We start from the raw sequence: 18,699 nt of genomic DNA, 5'->3' as shown, positions 1-18,699 counted from the left end.
ATAAGAATGTTCTTTCTTGAATTAAAAGGCATGACACTATTACAAGGTGTTAATAATAGCGTGGTAAATGGCAAATATACCACATATAAACTGTGAACTCTAGTTGACAGTAATATTGTAATATTGTTTCATTGATTGTAACAAAGATACAACACTAATGCAAAGTGTCAACAATAGGAAGGTATATGGGACTTCTCTGGTTTAAAATAAGCTAGAATGAATAAGGGGATACAAGTAAAAAATGTTGGACTCTTCAATCTGAAAAGATAAAGAATGAATTTTTTTTTTAATCTAGTAGAAGGTTAGAAAGCTATGAAGCACAAGAAGAGTGTAACATGGACTTATTCACTATATACATAGGAACTAAGGGGCTTCCCTTCAGGCCCCTACTCTGAGGTAAAGTTGGCTCCAAGTCCTTCCAGTGCACCTAAGAGGCATCTTTTGAAGCTTTAAAGAAATGATTAAAGTTCAAATAAAGGGAGGTGCTCTTTACATAGTGTGTAATAAATAGAAGGAAACAACTATCCCAGATACAGATTAAAAATAAGACAAGTTAAGAATAACTATTATACTGTGTAACTTAGCAAAGCCTAGTGTGGACAAAGATGATGATAAAATATACAAATAGGAAAGTTTTTTCATGAGCAAGAACAAATGTATGTCACCATTGAAAGGTATTAAAATGGGTTGGTATATGAAAAAAGTACAATTAATGCAAACTGGAGTCTATAGTTAACAGTAACACTGTAATATTCTTTCATTAATTGTAACAAAGGCAATATACTGAAGCTAAATGTCAATAAGGGGGATATTAAGGAGGGCTATGGGATTTTTTTTTCTTTGTCTCTTTTTTTCATTTCTTTCTTTTTGGAAGAAATGGAAATGTGCTCATAAGATTGTGGTTGTGAATGTATAACTGTGAATATACTAGGAGGCATTGATTGTACACTTAGGATGATTGTATGATATACGAATAAAACTGTTTAAAAGTAAACAGAGAGATACAAGTGCCAGAGAAGATGTGTAGAGAAAGATATACCTATTTGCTGTTTGTATGTGTATTTGAGTTCTCTAGGGAAACAGAACCAACAGGAGAGATCTGTAAATATGAGATTTCATGGAAGTGTCTCATGCAACTGTGGGAATGCACGATTTCAAGTTCCGTAGGGCAGGCCACAAGCTGGCATCGATTAAAGTATTCTCTGTATTCACCAGGAGAGCCTGGCTGAAGTAGAGATGAAAGTTCTCCCTTCTGACTGCTGAAATTGTTACCTCCCCCCTTAGAAGTCTTCACCTGATTGGGTTGCACTCAACTGATTGGATCAAATCCAATGATTGTATAGAATCAAACTGATTGGGTTTTCTCATTGTGGAAAACGCTTTCCTCAGTTGATCATAAATGTAATCATCCATAGACACAATCAACTGGCTGATGATTTAAGACCACAAAATGTCCTTGCACTAATGGGGAGGCCAGTGCTTGCCTGACCAGACAATTTGGCACCATCACCTGACCAATTTGACACATGAACCTAACCATCACAGCAGGGAAGTAGAATGATATAGCCTCTGGAGGTCAGTGTGGTGGCTCCACAAGAAGTTAAGTATAGGGTTGCCATATAATCCTGCAATCCAGTTACTAGGTATAAACTCAGAAGAACTGAAAGCAGGGACATGAGTAGACATTTGCACGGAGGTGTTTATGGTGGCATTATTCATGATTGTCAATGGAAGGAGGTGGCCAAAGGGTATTTGACTGATGGGTGGAAGGACAAACTGTGGTGTATACATACGATGAAATATTGGGCAGCTGCAGAAAGGAATGAAGTCATGAAGCATGCAGCAAGGTGGATGAACCTTGAGGACATTATGATGAGCAAAATAAGCCAGAAATAAAAGGACAAATATTGTATGGTCTCACTAATATAAACTAACTATATTGAGCAAACTGAGAGCATAGGCTATAAGGATATTAAAAACTGGGCAGAGGTTGTACAATCAGTGATTAAGGAGTACAGAATATTCAAAAAGGTACATTGTGAGGGCTCCTAGATTGTTAGCTCCTACAGAGTCACATGTACTCCTGAATTTTAACTGTTATATCTAACTTCTGAGATGCTGTACTCTTTATGTATAATCTGGTAGTTCCCTGAAACTTCAGGTATCTGTGTGACACAGACTCAGAGTTGGAGTTCTGCAGCTCTGAAAGTCAGTATTGTGCCATACAATAACTGATAAATAAGATGAAAAAGAGCTCAGACTTCAATTAGAGATATGAACCATGCTGATCTGGGTATGAGTAAGGAAAATCAGACTACAGCGTAAAGAATGTTATTGTCTGTATTTTAAAACTTCAATTTCTGTGTGAGGCCAAGGGAAGAGATATTTATTTTGTCCAAAATTAAAGTTTTCTGTAACATACTATCTTATTTAACTTGTCTGGTCAGTTTATTTAAACAGCCTAGTTACGTGGAACCTAGAATAGGGAATGCGATCTTGTTATTTTATACAGGTAATTGCAGTATCCCAATATATTCCAAAGTATAGGGACAGAAAATAAAATAGTATTTGCAAAGTCCTTTGAGGGACTGGAGAAAAAAATTCAGCTATTTTATAGCTATTAAACTTCTCTACCTGGGAAATTCCTAATATTCTATTCTGTCAGGCAGTAAGGACTCCCAACTTAATAAGCCAAGTCCTCTATCTTAAGGCTTGCCCTTATGCAGTTTATTTCTGTAATGACAACACTCAGCTTGCTTATAATTATGCCTAAGAGTCCCCTGCAGAGAACCTATTTTCTTCCTCAGATGTCTCCTCTCTCTCTAAGCCACATTCTGCAAATGAATCAACTTACTACCCTCCCCTGTATGTGGGATGTGACATCCAGAGGTGTAAGTCTTCTTGGCAACTTGGGACATGACTCCCAGGGATGAGCCTGGCCCTGGCATCATGGGATTGACAATGTCTTTTGACCAAAAGGGCGACGAGAAATGAAACAAAATGAAGTTGCTTTGGCTAAGAGATTTCAAATGGAGTTGAGAGGTAACTCTGGAGTATACTCTTATGGAAGCTTCACCCAGATATTGCAAATTGCTATAGCATGCCAAGCCCCACCCACCAGTATACATGAAAACCCTAACAAATACCCTGGGCTTTATCTAAGATTCTATAAAGGTTTTACCAATTAAGTTTATTTTTTTCAGAAACTTAAAGCCTCCAGATGGCTCCTATGCCAGATAAACCCTGAAACCCAGAGGTAACAGTCTCTCCAAGAACATCAGGCAGTGTCATTCCTCTACCACATAATGCCAGCACCCCTTTTCGGCACAAAGTTAGAATGATCATTTTTAGGCATCCCTAAAGATTGAGATATTAAATGAGAGGGAGTAGGTGTAACTAAAAAGTTAGGATTTAACAGATGATTATGGCTATTGACTCATTATGTAGATATTTCTTTTTAGTTTCTAGTGTATTAGAATATCTGGACGGAAATACCTGGAATTGTTGAACTGTACTCCAGTAACCGTCATCTTTATTATAGTTATACTATATAGCTTTCATCTTGTGACCATGTGGTTGTAAAAACTTTCTGCCTGACACCCCCTTTATCCAGCATATGGGTAGATGAGTAATAAAATAAAGACATGCATGAAAAAGAAAATAGACTGGGAATTTGGGAGAAAAAAACCCTGCATAAACTATGGACGATAGTTATTAATGCTATTTTAATAAACTTTCATGTTTAAAAAAATTGCTGTTTAAAAAAATAGTAGATATACCCAAAAAAATAGTAGATGTACCCAAAAAAAGTGCTATCATCGATTGTAGCAAATTTTACTCACCAATGCGATTGGTGGTGGGGGGGAGGTTTTTAGGAATCCTGTATTTTATGTGTGAATGTTCTATAAACTCACAACTTCTCTCATAATTTTTTTTAAATTAACTTTTATCAAGTCTGTAGAGTGAGTTAGCAAAACAGAGAACCTTTTTAACTATGTGAAACACACTGAAATACTGTTAAAAATGTCTATAATAGAAGCTTAAATAACTAAGAATATTAGGAAAAAATGAGTGCAAGGAAACGATTAAATTTTACAGTAATAAAAAAGAAAGTAATTTGAATTTAAATATCACCTTGCACTATTTAAAATTTTGTGTGTATAATAAAAATACATAAACTCTTAGATAATTTTTATTATTTTCTTCTGTTGTAGATTGAATTTATTTTTTTACTTAAAAGTTTTTACAGACACTCTTCCTCCCCTCTTCCCTCTAATTTGCTTTCTATCTCTGTGAATTTGATGTTTCTAATCTCTCTTGCAAATAATATCTTACAGTTTTTGTCTTATGTGTCTTACTTATTTCATGGAGCATGTTTTTAAGGTACTTCCATGTTGCAGTATGTCTCATGACTTCAGAGGATAATTTTTTTTTTCTACGTGAGAAGCCATCATAGAGGGATAGACAATAATAATATCCTTCCTCAGTCATCACAGACAGAATTTAATTTTATTTCCAGGGGAAATTTTTTTGATCTGTTAGAGGGGTGTGGTTAAGTCATTGGTAATGTGCCAACTTGGTATTTGAGGGAGAGGCTGAGGCACAAGTTTTTTCAGATCCTCTGCTTGCTTGGGCTGCATTTCTCTTTCACAGTACTCACTCATCATATATACAATTGGAATAACTTTTGCTCAAGAACAAAGGTCCTTATTACATGAACTGTAAGATTTTTACAATCTAAAATGGACTCATAATAAATTTTGATCTTTCTGTAATGATCTCCATTGTCCTGTCGTTTCCTCTTAGTCCTACTGAGAACTCAAACTACTCATTCGATGATTTTCTCCATCTATTCAGTTACAGCATTTAGCCCCTTAGGGTTGAAGGGGGCAAAGTGTACTTTTGGTGTCTCCAGAAGTTTGAAAATTACTGAGTCAGAGTTTCATAGCCTTAATATCTATTTATCTATTTCTTGGTCCTCTAGAAATTGTCTCACCATAATCAAGGCACAAGTGTGGCCATCAGCTGACTTGGGTCCAACACCACCACTTCTGTGGTTCTCTTCTTTGGGGTGACTTTGGGGCCATCTGCCTTCTTGGTACTCAGCGTATAACTGGTTGGGCCTTCAATAAGTCAGATGAACACTGCAGCCTTATATGATTAGCCTAACCTGTTGTGTATCCATTTAAAATATTAATGGTACAAGAATTGTGAGTTTTGCAGTTTTCAGGAAGATTCTATTGATCAAAAGTCTAAGTTATGGACTGGAGTATTGGTAGCACTTAGGATATAAATATGACATAAGTTATACTGACCTAGACGCCCTTCATGTTCATACACGTTCTGTTCATCATCCTCAAAGCAACTTCCTGTTGAGAAATGCTGTTTCATTTGGACAAACTAGTTTTTCATTTTTAAACGTGTGTGATGGGTTTTTCACTCATGCTTGTAGTTGGTAGCTAATTAAATCATTTTCAGTTCTCTTCTAAAATTTCTGCCATGACTAATTTCCTGTTTTACCATACCATTATTTCACATTTCAATTCTGTGAAAGCTCTGTGGCCCCTAAAGAATCACGCAGTTGTTTATTCATTCATTCAACAGACATCTCTTAAGCATCTGCTCTGTTAAACGCTGGGCCAGGCATGAGGATGATAGCAGTGGATAAACCACATGTGCCAGTTTGAAACTGTTGTGTACTACAGAAAAGCCGTGTTCTTTAATCCTCATTCAGTATTGTTGGGTGGTATCTTTTGATTAAGTTGTTTCCTTGGAGATGTAACTGATCCATTTGTGGATTGAACCTTTTGATTATGCGGTTTACATGGCGGTGTGTCTCTGCCCATTCAAGAGGGAACCATTTTGGAAAAAGCCTCATGCTGACAACCACCACGAGACCCAGACATTTGGAGATGTAGCAGGAAAACGCCCCTGGGGAGCTGTTTGAAATGAAAAACCTAAGACCCCAGCAGATGCCAGCCATGTGCCTTCCCAGCTAACACAGGTGCTCTGGACCCATTGGCCTTTCTTAGAAGTTAAGGTACTTTTTTCTGAATGCTTAATTTGGACATTTCTGTGGCTTTAGAACTATAAACTTGTAACTTAATAAATTCCCTTTATAAAAGCTGTTCCATTTCTGGTTTATTGTATTCTGGCAACTTTAAGAAACCAAAACAGCACAGATATATTATCCTCAAGAATATTATTGTCTAGTTGAGGAAAGAGACCTGTGGGGGAGAGGGGAAATAATAGAATGTGGCAAATACATAGAGATAAGAACCAGCCATTATAGAAGCACCAAGCAGGAGTCCTATCTTGATGACCAAAGAAGGCCTTCTTGAGATCATGACATTTAAACTGAGTTTTAATAAATGGGTTGTTTAATAAAAAATGAGTTGCTTAATTTTTTTTTTTTAGAAATTCTGTCTTATTAAATAATGACTGTGATTTATTTATTGATTGATTGATTGATTGATTGATTGATTGATTGCATGGGCAAGCACTGGGAATTGAACTCGGGTCTCTGGCATAACAGGCGAGAACTCTGCCTGCTGAGCCGCCGTGGCCTGACCTGTAATTTACTTTTAAACAAAAATATGGAGAGTGAGGGCCCCAACCCAGTCAAGATGCCAGAGTGATATGAATGCTTTGGGGCACCTTTTCTCCCCCTTAACAACCAGCATGATCTGGTAGAAATGTCTTTCCCAAAGCTCCAGAAAAAAGTTAAAAAGACTGTAGTAACAAGTTGAGCACTGAGTCAAGAAAGAGGCTACTTAAAAGCGGTGGAATCTCCCGATCTCCTGGTTCACTCCTCTTCTACCCCTCACTAGCTTGGCACAGAGCTGGTGGGCACCTCCAGTGCAAATTGCTAGTCCCTGCATCAGAGTAACCTTTGTGCACAAACTGGGAGCATATATCTGTGGCCCAGACAGTCTGTGGTGTCCTGAGGGACTCACCATCCCAGAACTTGCCCTGGATGTAGATGGCAGTTCGTGGAACTCTCCTGTAGAACTTTGTGGGAAAGCAGCCAAGTTGTACTGCTTGGGGCAAGGGATTGCTGGGTATAGGACACAGAGTGCAGTGCCCAGAACCCTGAGGAAACTTTCCTAGGGAAGGGGGACATTTACAACCATCTAAACGAGGAAATTTTGCTCGAGACACATGTGCAGAAAAGATCAGAGAATCTCCTATAGTTTGACCTTGAGCTATCTCTAAACTCATTGTATAGATAAGCCCAAAGGAGAACATTTGCGCAGGCCAATCTGCAAAGACTGGGAAAGTTGTTTTCTCTTTTCCTTCTTTTATATCTGTTATAATACTGGCTGGATACACACCTCAGAGTCTAAATTCCAGTGATAACATGTTAAAATATAAAATGTCCAGTTTTCAAAAAAAGATGCAAAACATACAGAGAATGTTTTTATGGAAGCTGTAGCCCAGGCAAAGCAGACAATTAAAGTCTCAGAAACTCTTGATGTGGAGGACTAGACCTGGAGCTTGTATTAGTTAGGGTTCTCTAGAGAAACAGAACCAACAGGGAACACTTGCAAATATAAAATTTATGAAAGTGTCTCACGTGACCGTAGGAACGCAGAGTCCAAAATCCACAGGGCAGGCTGCGAAGCCGATGACTCCAATGGATGGCCTGGACGAACTCCACAGGAGAGGCTCACCAGCCAAAGCAGGAATGCAACCTGTCTCCTCTGAGTCCTCCTTAAAAGGCTTCCCATGATTGGATTTAGCATCACTAATTGCAGAAGACACTCCCCTTTGGCTGATTACAAATGGAATCAGCTGTGGATGTAGCTGACGTGATTATGACCTAATCCTATGAAATGTCCTCATTGCAACAGACAGGCCAGCGCTTGCCCAATCAGATGAACAGGTACCACAACTTGGCCAAGTTGACACCTGTCCCTAACCATGACACCAGACAAAGACTTTAAAAAAAAAAAGGTTTTAAATATGCTCAAAAAACCAAGGGAAAGCATAGACGAAGAAGGAAATCAGGAAAAAGATAGATTAGCCCGAAGAGTATATCAATATAGAGAGATGAACATTTATGAATAGGAACCAGAGCTGAAGACCACAGTAACAAAAATTAAAATTTCCCCAGAGGGGTTCACAGCAGATTGGAGCTGGCAGAATAAAGAATCAGAGAACTTGAAGATAAGAAGATTGTATTCGTTCAGTCTGAGGAGCAGAAAAAGAAAGAATGAAGCAAAGTAAATAAGCCTAAGGACCCTGTATGATATCATCAAGTGTACCAATTATGTTGTGGGAGCCCTAGAAGGAGAAGAAAGAGAAAGGGACAGAAAGAATATTCAAATAAATAATGGCTGAAAACTCCCCAAATTTAATAAAAGACATGAATATGCACATCTAGGATGTTCAATGAACTTCAAACAGGATAAACCCAAATAGACCCAAACCATGGCTTATTATAATCAAACTGTCCAGTGCTAAAGAGAGAATTCTGAAAGCTGTAGGAGAGAAGCAAAGTGTCAAGTACAAGGGAGCCTCTGTAAGATTAAGTGTTAGTTTCTCATCAGAAACTATGGAGACAAGAAGACAGCAGTTGACATATTTAAACTACTGAAAGCAAAAAATTGCCAATCAATAATTCTACATCTGGCAAAACTGTCCTTCAAAAAGAAGAGAGAGATGAAGACATTCTCAGATAAACAAAAGCTGAGGGATTTATCACCAGTAGACAAGAGATATTAAAGAGTGTTCTTCAGCTTGAAAGGAAAATGTAATAGTAGATCAAAGCCACATGAAAAATAAGGATCTCTAATGAGGGTAATGACATGGGTAAATATAAATGCTAAAACTGTTGTGTTTTTGGTTTGTTATTCCACTTTTTGCTTCTTACAGGATCTAAAAGGCATGTGCATAAAACCATAATGATGAATCAGTAGGTTTGGACTCATGAAAACATGTAATTTGTGACAAGAACTACATAAAGGTGAGGGGACAAAGTGGGTAAGAACATAGTGTGTGTATTCTATTGAAGTTAAATTAATATTGAAGTAAACGAGATTAGTGTTTAAGTGTTAAGAAGCATGATATATACAACCTATACTCAAGTGTTCACAAAATGGATTGATAAATAGGTAGATGTTACACTGGTACAACAAATGTGGCAAAATATTAAAATTGTTGATCTGATTTAGGATGTTAAATTCAAGCCCCATGGTAATTACAAAGGAAATATCAAAGAATATTCCAGCTTATAGAGATAAAAATTGGAGTACAATTTTCCAGAGGTAGGGGACAAGGACAATGGGGAGTTAATGCATATTGAGTGTATGATTTCTGTTTGGGAGATGGGAAACAATTTTAGTAATGGAAGATGGTGAAGGTACTGCAATACTGTGAATGTGATTAATCTCATTGAATGATATACTTTGAAATGTATGAGATGGGAAAGTTTACATTGCATATATGCTTTCATAATTAAAAGTATAAAAAGAAAATCAATTAAAAGGACAGTGATAATCAAATGCACTACATGATCTTGGATGGAATCTAGCAAGGGACGAGAAAAGGCTCAAAGGGACATTGTTTGGATATGTGAAAAAATTGGAATATAGACTGTAACCTTATATCAATGTTAAATTTCTTGCACTTGATAAACACACTTAAGCTGTTACATAAGTGAATATCCCTGTACTTAGGAAATGTGCATCGCAGTATTAAGTGTTAAGAAGCATGATATATACAACCTATACTCAAGTGTTCACAAAATGGATTGATAAATAGGTAGATGTTACACTGGTACAACAAATGTGGCAAAATATTAAAATTGTTGATCTGGGTATCTGGGGTGTAGGGGGGTGTGTTGAGGCCTCTGTATTGGGTTTGTATTATATTTGTAACTGTTTTGTAAGTTTGGAAGTATTTCAAATAAAAAGTTAAAAAATAAAAAGAGATCATCAAAGTTACGGTGGGGAAATATAAAGAATTAAAGAAAAGACAAGAAGAAAAAAACAACTTGGAGATAAATAGTCAAAAATGAGGCTAGGAACAATGTATACTATATTAATGTTCTGTATTTATTCAATTATGGCACGCACATTTTTTCACATCAGGAATGCATCTTATTATTGGTGGTATCTTAGGTTTGATGAAATAGAAGATCCATTTATTCAATGTGTTCATTGGGCACCTGTTATAAATCAGGCATTATTTTGAGCCTGGGCATCAGTTTTGAGCAAAACAGGCACAGATCCTGTCCTCATGGTTTTTGTAGTGAGGAGAAAGAACAGGTTTCTGTGAAAAAGTATAACAGGTGGACTTAACTTAGATGGAGAAGTAGGGAAGATCTTTCCAAGTAACACATTAAGCTAGATGTGAAGGATAAACAGGAATCAGCCAGACTATGCATGAGCAAGGTGTTCCAGGCCAAGAGAAAGCACCTGTGGGAAGATCTTCACGTTTGAGGTAGCTTGGCTTGTTTAAGCAATCGGGGGAAAACCGGTGGGGCAGAGAGAGGAGGTCAACAGTTGATATAGTGGGAAATGTGAGATGAGGCTAGAGAAGAAGGCAGGTACAAAATAATAAGAGGCACTTGGAGATTATATGAAGATTCTCCATTTTATCCCAAGTTATTAAGAAGTTTTAAGCAAGGGTGAGACATCATCAGATTTTTCATTTCAAACAGATCACTTTGGCTGCTATACAGGAAATGAAGTGGGAAAGCTTGAAAGTTATTTCCTGGATCAAAGTGAGAGATAATGGTGCTAGGACTTAGATGGTGGCCACAGAGATGAAGAGAGGTCGACTGAATACAGCTGTATATTCAGGTACACCTACCTCAGGTATAGAGGTAGGATTAGTGATGGATTTGATATAGGGGTGAAGGAAAGGGTGATGTTAAGGATCACCTTTCTCCCAGGAATAACTAGCTAGGTGGAGGTGTCTGTTTATTATAGAGATGGGAGAGCTGCAGGAAGGACAGATTTGAAAGGAAATTGGGGAAGAATTCTGTTTTGGACTTGTTAAATTTAAGATTCCTATGAGACATTTAGATAAAGATCTCAGGCAGTTATTTGTGTCTCTGCTTCTGGAGTTCAGTAAAAAAGGTCTAGACTAGACATAGAAATTTGGGAAAAATTTATATTCAAAGTCAAGAGAGTGGGTGAGATACAGTGTAAATATAAAAATAACAAGTGATATCTAATCATCATCATAATACTGATGATAGCTGCCTTCAATGGGCCAATCATTGTTCTGCTTTGCATGTATTGGTTGATTTAATCCTCATATAATTTTGTGTGGTAGGCATTATTAATACCCTTATTGTAGAAGAAGAAACCGAGGCACAAGCAAGCCACAGAGCCAGTAAGCAACAAATGAGACAGTCTGGTCCTAAAGCCTGTACTCTTTTTTTTTTTTTTTGTAGTTAAGAGTAATATATTTTTAAATATTTTATTAATAAAAAAAAAATTACAAGAAAGAAACACAAACATTCCCAACACATACACTCAGCAATTCACAATATCATTACATAGTTGCATATTCATCATCATGATCATTTCCCAGAACATTTGCATCAATTCAGAAAAAGAAATAAAAAGAAACAGAGGAATAAAAACAGAAAAAAAAAATTTTACATACCGTACCCCTTACCCCTCCCTTTCATTGATCACTAGCATTTCAAACTAAATTTATTTTAACATTTGTTCCCCCTATTATTTTTTTTTATTCCACATGTTCTACTCATCTGTTGACAACATAGATAAAAGGAGAATCAGACACAAGGTTTTCACAATCACACAGTCACATTGTGAAAGCTATACCATTATACAATCATCATTAAGAAACATGGCTACTGGAACACAGCTCTACATTTTCAGGCAGTTCCTTCCAGCCTCTCCTTTACATCTTGAATAACAAGGTGGTATCTACTTAATGCGTAAGAATAGCCTCCAGGATAACCTCTGGACTCTGGAATTTCTCAGCCATTCACACTTTGTCTCATTTCACTCTTCTCCCTTTTGGTCGAGAAGGTTTTCACAGTCCCTTGATGCTGGGTCTTAGCTCATTCTAGAGTTTTTCTCAGTCCCTTGATGCTGAATCTCAGCTCATTCTGGGATTTCTGTCCCACATTGCCAGGAAGATCCACACCCCTGGGAGTCATGTCCCACGTAGACAGGGGGAGGGTGGTGAGTTTACCTGCTATGTTGGCTGGAGAGAGAGGCCACATCTGAGCAACAAAAGAGGTTCTCTTGGGGATGACTCTTAGGCCTAATTTTAAGTAGGCTTGACCCATCCCCTGGGGGGGTAAGTTTCATATGAACAAACCCCAAGACTGGGGTCTCAACCTATAACTTTGGTTGTCCACACTGCTTCTGAGAATATCAAGAATTCAACTTGGGGAAATCGAGTTTTCTCCTGTTCTCACCATTCCTCAAAGGGGACTTTGCAAATACTTTTCCACTCACTGATCGTATCACTCTGGGATTCATCAGGGCATCACCTGGACAAACCAACAAAATCTCATGTCCTACCCAAAGTTCCATGTACTTAAGGTGTTCAACCAACTATCTGCATAGGTTATATTAGGAGATGCACTAGTCTAAATATAAATTTGTACCAAATAAACACTTTTTGCTTTAGTCTCACACATAAGTTGAAAATTTTAAATATTAATTATCATCTATTTTCAGCACACTGCAGTAATGACATTATTTTGTTCTTCCTCATGCAAAAACTTTTTTAAATTTGTACATTTAGTCATTATCATTATACACTCTAGGCATTCCTAGATTATACCAGCCCTCCTCCCTCTATCATTCTCACATGCAGCTTCATTTAGTGTTTTAACATAATTGTATTACACTTAGGTAATATTGTGCTGTCTATTTCTGAGTTTTTATATTCAGTCCTGTTGTACAATCTGTATCCCTTCAGCTCCAATTACCCAATATCTTACCCTATTTCTATCTCCTGATGGTCTCTGTTACCAAGGAAATATTCCAAGTTTATTCACTAATGTCAGTTCATATCAGTGAGACCATACCATATTTGTCCTTTTGTTTTGGCTAATCACACTCAGCATAATGTCCTTAAGGTATATCTATATTGTTACATACTTGATAACTTTATTCTGTCTTACAGCTGCATAATATTCCATCTTATGTATATGCCACAGTTTGTTTAGCCAACTGTCTGTTGATGGACATTTTGGGTGCTTCCATCTCTTGGTAAATGTAAATAATGCTGCTATAAACATTGCTGTGCAAATGTCCATTTGTGTCCTTGCCCTCATGTCCTTTGAGTAGAGACAGCATATAGATGGGTCTTGTTTTGTAATCCATTCTGCCAGTCTACATCTTTTGATTGGGGAGTTGAATCTATTAACATTCAGTGTTATTACTACATGGGTAGTACTTTCTTCTGCTCTTTTGCCTTCTGGATTTTATGTGTCATATCTAATTTTCCTTCTTTTTACCTTTACTCATAGTCTTCCTCTTCTCCACACCTCTCTTCTGTCTTCGTATCTGTCTCTAGTGCTCCCTGTAGTATTTCTTGCAGAGCTGGTCTCTTGGTCACAAATTCTCTCAGTGATTTTTTGTCTGAAAATGTTTTAATTTCTCCCTCATTTTTTTTTATTAATTAATGGAAAAAAAGAAATTAACCCAACATTTAGAAATCATACCATTCTACATATGCAATCAGTAATTCTTAAAATCATCACATAGATGCATGATCATCGTTTCTTAGTACATTTGCATTGGTTTACAAGAACTAGCAACACAACAGAAAAAGATATAGAATGTTAATATAGAGAAAAGAAATAAAAGTAATAATAGTAAAAAAAAAAAAAACCTATAGCTCAGATGCAGCTTCATTCAGTGTTTTAACATGATTACTTTACAATTAGGTATTATTGTGCTGTCCATTTTTGAGTTTTTGTATCTAGTCCTGTTGCACAGTCTGTATCCCTTCAGCTCCAATTATCCATTATCTTACCCTGTTTCTCACTCCTCCTGGACTCGGTTACCAATGACATATTCCAAGTTTATTCTCGAATGTCCGTTCACATCAGTGGGACCATACAGTATTTGTCCTTTAGTTTTTGGCTGGACTCACTCAGCATAATGTTCTCTAGGTCCATCCATGTTATTACATGCTTCATAAGTTTATCCTGTCTTAAAGCTGCATAATATTCCATTGTATGTATATACCACAGACTGGGGTACACTGTGTGTCCGGTCACTGAAGTGGCCCCAGGAGCTGTTCTGTACTGTTTCTGGTTATTTAGTAGTTGTTCTGGAGGACGAACTAAAATGCGCACATTGTTAAGCCGCCATCTTGACCTGGAAGTCTCAAGCCTGTACTGTTAATACCATATTAGACGAGAGAAGAGGCTCAGCTCAGAGCTCCAGGCTATTCCAACATTTAGAGGTTACATAGAGAAGGTAGAACTGTCACAGAAAATTTTAAAAGGAGTGGTTTGAGAGGTAGGAGAAAAACCATGAAAATGGGGTGTCTCAGACACCAGGAAAAGAGTTCCAGATAGGTTACTGAGGTCTGCTGGGTCAAATGCCGCTGAGAGATGGGCTCATAAAGGACACTTGGCCATAAAATGGATCAATAGGTCAGGGAAAAAGGTTTGCCAGGTTTGGTGACAGTGAAAGAATAAAAGAGAAACAGCATGGGAAATATGGGTTTTCTCCAAGCTGCTGTTTGGAGTTGTTTGGAGGGTTAAGTGCAAGGCTGGGAGAGGGGAGAATGAGACCCGAGAACTTGGCAGGGGCTAGATCATGAAAGGCCTGCAACGTCCTCTAGTCAACACCAGCAAACAAGGGCTAGAGCATAAACTCAACCTAGAGTGTGTCTTCAGAGCCGGGAGCAACACAAATGGAGCCACCTGTTAACAAACTGAAGGGAATGACATACTGGTGCTTGCCTATTATTTTGCTAGGCAAAATAGATAGACAACATCTTATCTAAGTTGCTTCATATTAGTATGTTAACTGTTTGATGCGTAATTACATGATTCCTTCAATATTTATTATGATGAGACATTTTATTTAAGCAAAAAATATTAGGCATATCTTCTTTCAGCACAAAATCACTTATCAGGATGATGGATATTGTGTGGGAGGAAGACATCTATATACAGAGACCTGTGTACAAATTTAACATGATTCCGTTTTTAGATTTTTTTCTAAATTGGGACTAAGTGTTGAAAATCATAGGAAAATGTGAGTTGTTTTAATTAATTGGGAAACTTTGGTCACAATCAGGAGAAAGTGATTCATTGGTATTGTATTTATCTAACTCTTCCTTATACATCCTACATATATTAATTTTTTTTATATAAATTAATGACATTTTAAAGTCAAAGACTGCCTTTGGTTTGAATCCTGACTCTGCTATTTATTAGACTTTGGGGCAAATTATTTAATCTCTGTCAGACTGTTGGTTAAGTGAAAGGACTTCTTTAATAATAGCAGTTATAAAGCATATTGAAAGGATTAAATACAGGGAAATTAGTTGAACAAAACCTTTGGATGAAAATGATCAGTGTGGTTCTTTTCTTGTTGATGGTTCTGTTTTACCTTTGATTATTTTACTAATTTTGAATTTTGTAATCATCTTAAATACTATTAGCTAATTGTGTTAATTAATTGAAATAATTTTTATTGATGTTCATATTAAGACTGTTGCTTATGAAGTGAGACCTAGTGTGCTGGTTTGAAATGATGTATGGACCCTAGAAAAGCCATGTTTTAATCCTAATCCCATTTTGTAAAGGCAGCCGTTTCTTCTAATCCCTATTCAGCATTGTGTATTTGAAATTATAATTAGATCATCTCCCCGGAGATGTGATTTAATCAAGAGTGGTTGTTAAACTGGATTAGGTGACGACATGACTCCACTCATTTGGGTGGGTCTTGATAAGTTTCTGGAGCCCTATAAAAGAGGAAACATTTTGGAGAATGAAGGCGATTCGGAGAGAGCAGAGAATGCTGCAGCACCATGAAGCAGAGAGTCCCTGAGCCAGTGACTTTGGGAGGTGAAGAAGTAAAATGCCTCCCAGGGAGCTTCATGAAACCAGAAGCCAGGAGAGAAGGCTAGCTGATGACACCGTGTTCGCCATGTGCCCTTCCAGCTGAGAAAGAAGCCCTGACTGTGTTTGCCATGTACCGTCTCACTTGAAAGAAAAACCCTGAACTTCATCGAGCTTCCTGAACCAATTTATCTTTCCCTGGATGCCTTAGAGTGGACATTTTATAGACTTGGTTTAATTGGGACATTTTCTCGGCCTTAGAACTGTAAACTAGCAACTTATTAAGTTCTCCTTTTTAAAAGCCATTCTGCTTCTGGTATATTGCATTCTGGCAGCTAGCGAACTAGAAAACCTAGTTAAAAAAAATCTTTACAGAAATACTAAAAATTTGAGTTAGTGAAAATATTCATTCCAAAGTTTTCATCTCATATAAAATTCTGGAAAAATAAATTTTTTTTTTTACTTGATGGTGACAAAACATGTACATTAATTTGTAAATTCTTGCTTTCTTCATAAAATAATCTCAATGTCTACCGAAAGCAAACCTGAATTTGATTTACTTTAAAAAAAATATCTTTATTGAGAAACAACTACATACCTACAGTCCAGCCATATTATGCAGTGTCTCACAATATCATCACATAATTATATGATCATTTTTAGAACATTTACATCACTCCAGAAAAAGAAGTAAAAAGAAAAAATAACTCATACGTCCCAATACCCCTTCCCCTTTTCATTTCATTGACCACCAGTATTTCAATCTACCTAATTTTTACCCTCTATCTCCCTTTATATTTATTTATCTTTTATCATTTTTTTAAACTCATCTATCCATACCCTGCATAAAAGGAGCATCAGACACAGGGTTTTCACATTCACACAGCCCCATTGTAAAAGCTATATAAACAGTCTTCTTCAAGAATCAAGGCTACTGGCCATGTTTCTTTTTTTTTTTTTAAAGAGAGAGGGAGGAAGGGAAGGAAAGACAGAGAGAAGGAAGGAAGGATGGAAGAAAGGGAAACATCTTTAAACATTTTCTTGTTTTATTATATTTTGTTTGTTTGTTTGTTTTTTACATGGGCTGGGGCCGGGAATCGAACCGGGGTCCTCCGGCATGGCAGGCAAGCACTCTTGCCCGCTGAGCCACCGCGGCCCGCCCTGGCCATGTTTCTTGATGATGACTGAACAATGATATAGCTTTCACAATGGGGCTCTGTGAATGTGAAAACCTTATGTCTGATGCTCCTTTCAGCTACTATATTAACAGAAGAGTAGAACATATGGAATAAAAATAAATAATAAGGGGAACAAATGTTAAAATAAATTCAGTTTGAAATAGTGGTAAATGAAAGCGAGGGGTAAGGGGTATGGTACGTATAGTTTTTTTTTCTCTATTATCATTTTATTTCTCTTTCTGTTGTCTTTTTATTTCTTTTTCTAAATCAGTGCAAATGTACTAAGAAATGATGACTATGCAACTATGTGATGATATTAAGAATTACTGATTGTATATGTAGAATGGAATGATATCTAAATGTTTTTTGTTTAATTTTTTTTTAATTAATAAAAGTTAAAAAAAAAAAAAAGAATCAAGGCTACTGGAACACACTTCAACAGTTTCAGGTACTTCCCTATAGCCTGTAGTACACATTTCACTGTACATGCAAGGCAACTTTATGAGTTTTTTATTATTTTTTTTATTTTGAAACTTATTTTTCTCTTTTGTTTCTAACTTTTTTTTCAACTTTTTTGATTGCATAGTATAACACATATATAAAGCAAAAAAATAAAAAAGCAATAGTTTTCAAAGCACTCTTGAAAAAGTGGTTACAAGATAGATCCCAGAGTTTGTCATGGGCTACCATACAATTCTTTCATATTTCTATGAAAATATGCAATTTCACAATTTTAGGTTTTTACCTCTAGCTGCTCTAAAGTACTGGAAACTAAAAGAGATATCAACTTAATGATTCAGCAGTCATATTCATTTGTTAAGTCCTGTCTTCTATGTATAATTCCACCATCACCTTTGATCTTTCCATACCTCTCATTGGGGTTGTTTGGGCTATGGCAATTCTAAATTTATGATATTGGAAGGGTCTGACACTGATATGGGGTTGGGAGATGGAACTATCTGATGTTCTGGAGAGGCTGGGCTAGGTGTCTGGACTTATCTGGACCTTGGACCCATCTGGGGGCTGTAGATTTCTGGAAAGTTACTCTTGTGCCTGGAACCCTTGTGGAATCTTATAAATTGCTCTAGGTATTCTTTAAGATTGGCTGGAGTGGTCCCAATTGGGGGTTGGCAGGTTATGATAGGTAGCACAGTCTACCTGAAGCTTGTGTAAACAACCTCCAGAGTAACCTCTTGACTCTATTTGAGCGCTCTCTGCCACTGATACTTTATTAATTGTACTTCTTTTCCTCCATTTGATCCGGATGTAATTGTTGATCCCATGGTGCCAGGTCTGGATTCATCCCTGGGAGTCCTCTCCCATGTCGCCATGTCTCCCATGTCGCCTGGATGTCATGTCCTATGTAGAAGGGAGGGCAATGATTTCACTTGCCGAGTTGGTTTTAGAGAGATTGAAGCCACATCAGAGCAACAACAGAGTCCTCCAGAAGTAACTCTTAGGCGTGCCTGTAGGTAGTCTAAGCTTCTATGCTAC

The 18,699-nt window shown here is 37.1% G+C and overlaps 1 protein-coding gene across 10 annotated transcripts in view; it reads left to right on the top strand.

Moving 5' to 3' along the window:
* Window positions 1-18,699, top strand: part of MYO5A (myosin VA) — a 278,306-nt gene that overhangs the window by 49,864 nt on the left and 209,743 nt on the right. For 3 of the 10 annotated variants that reach the window (XM_077127923.1, XM_077127926.1, XM_077127924.1), the window contains one exon: window positions 8,878-8,968. The exons of the other annotated variants lie outside the window; for them this stretch is intronic. The gene's annotated coding sequence lies outside the window, so the exon portion shown is untranslated. The remainder of the gene's footprint in view (window positions 1-8,877; window positions 8,969-18,699) is intronic. 10 annotated transcript variants of the gene reach the window in all.

This window comes from Tamandua tetradactyla, chromosome 14, assembly GCF_023851605.1.
Source record: "Tamandua tetradactyla isolate mTamTet1 chromosome 14, mTamTet1.pri, whole genome shotgun sequence".
NCBI lineage: Eukaryota > Metazoa > Chordata > Mammalia > Pilosa > Myrmecophagidae > Tamandua > Tamandua tetradactyla.
This window is presented reverse-complemented; position numbering and strand designations above follow the sequence as displayed.